At 35.2% G+C, this 2,152-nt stretch overlaps 1 pseudogene across 1 annotated transcript; it reads left to right on the plus strand.

Annotated features, from left to right (window-relative positions):
• Window positions 1-367: 367 nt before the first annotated feature.
• Window positions 368-824, plus strand: LOC309960293 (FUN14 domain-containing protein 1-like; annotated as a pseudogene). Its single transcript has one exon. The product of its transcript is annotated as an FUN14 domain-containing protein 1-like (transcript).
• Window positions 825-2,152: the final 1,328 nt, after the last annotated feature.

Genomic DNA, 2,152 nt, shown 5'->3' on the forward strand with positions numbered 1-2,152 from the left:
ATCATATCATTTCATCCACAAATATTTCAGTATTTATCTCCAATAAATAAGATTTTTTACTAGAGCCACAATACCATTTTCATACTTTAATGAGTTAATAATTCCTTAATATAATCACATAAAGAGGAAGTGTTCATAAAAGGTAAGAGATGAATACTATTTATATGTTCTTGGGTAATTCAGTTAACTTCTTGGTGCCTCCATTTTCTAATCTATAAAATGGGTCTGATGGAAGGAATTTGGGCTAGGTGTTGTCTCAGGCCCCTTATCCCCATCTTTGTTCTATAACTAAAAATCTTGTACTCTCATCTTAAAAGTCATTATCTTGGGTTTGAGCAGCTTGCATTATTTTAAAAAAAAGTAGATCATGGAGACCCGGAACACCCCTCCCCAAGAATATGAAAGTGATGATGACTCTTACGAAGTGTTGGATTTAACTGAGTATGCAAGAAGACAGACACCAGTGGTGGAATCGAGTGTTTGGCCACAGTTCCGGACCTATGGTAGAAAAATACTCAGTAGCCACCCAGATTGTAATGGGTGGAGTGAGTGGCTGGTGTGCAGGATTTTTGTTCCAGAAAGTTGGAAAACTTGCAGCAACTACAGTAGGTGGTGGCTTTCTTCTCCTTCAGATTGCCAGTCACAGTGGCTATGTGCTGATCGGCTGGAAGAGAGTTGAAAAAGATGTAAACAAAGCAAAAAGACAGATTAAGAAACGAGCAAATAAGGCAGCACCTGAAATCAACAATATAATAGAAGAAGCAACAGAATTTGTTAAACAGAACATTGTGATATCCAGTGGATTTGTGGGAGGCTTTTTCTAGGCCTTGCATTTTAAGGATATGAATGTTCTATCATAGTGGAGTCACCTCTGAGAAGAGAAATGGTGGTGACAAGATGGTCTCAACATTACCCATTGACAGATTCTCCAGGATGACAAGAAACAACTAGCTGGACAGTACCAAACTCACTGCTTAGCATTTTGCCATCTGAAATTTGGCAGACAAGTATCTGCTATAAAACAATCTGTATGATCTGTGTATAATAGTATTCCTGAGCAAAACATGGCTTTCATTATTTTTTAAAAACTTGCATTTGCTTAAAATTTGCCTATAAAACACCACCATTGGATGTAGATATGGAGAGAGAAAAAAATCTGTTGGCTATATTCCCCAGTGAAGTATCATCCTCATTTTATTTAAATAAGATGTTCTCCATTGTGCTTTTCAGTATAGTGCCAATAATTTAAAAATTAGTATTATAGCTTCAACAGTAGGGCTGACTTTTTTTTTAAAGATATGTTTGCAGTAAACTGAAGAACTGTAATGCCCTTTTATGGAAGAATTTACAAATAATAGAATTATTAAAGATATTAAACAAGTTTAATACCAATTTTTAGGTTGTTTTTTCCTGCAATTCTTACTTTGCTTACTATGTAATAACTGTAGCAAATGCTCTTCTAGGGAAATGTTCTTCTAGGGAAATACTACATGTCTAAAGCTCTTTTTCTTTTTTTTTGATGTCTATAGTTGTAAAAATATCTTCTTGTATATAAGCTTCTAATTTTTTAAATTCATTTGTTTATCTTGGCAGCCTGGGTAGAATTAGTTATTTTGAGGGTACATATAGTTGGGTCACTGATTCATTTTATTAACTTTGAGTGAACCTTGTTTTTCATTTAAAAAAATCCTAATTATTATTTTGACCCCTTCTATACAAAGAGGTAAAAATCACCTTAAAATACTTAGTAGTATAGTATGAATTTATTGTCTGAAGAACAGTGATTTTTTATATAATCATGAAATTGTAGTTTAAAGAGAATCATCTCTTTGATCTAGTCTGAGATGTAAATGCTGAGGCTTTCAGCTTTTTAGGTAGCATTTTATGTTGGTGCCAACACTAGGCCAGTTGACTTGTTTCTCAGGGCCAATATCACACTCCCTGAGGGTCCTTGGCCTAGAAAAGCTTTTTGTATTGTTTGTTTTGTCCAGAGTTCTACATTGGAATTGCGAAAAACAGCAGAACAACGTGTGTTGGAATCTTCAGATTGGAAAGACTTTGCAGATACTCAGACTATCTCCTTTTTTTTTTTTTTTGCGGTATGCGGGCCTCTCACTGTTGTGGCCTCTCCCGTTGCAGAGCACAGGCTCTG

Source organism: Leucopleurus acutus (genome assembly GCF_964270905.1).
Source record: "Leucopleurus acutus genome assembly, chromosome: 1".
In the NCBI taxonomy this organism is placed as follows: Eukaryota; Metazoa; Chordata; class Mammalia; order Artiodactyla; family Delphinidae; genus Leucopleurus; species Leucopleurus acutus.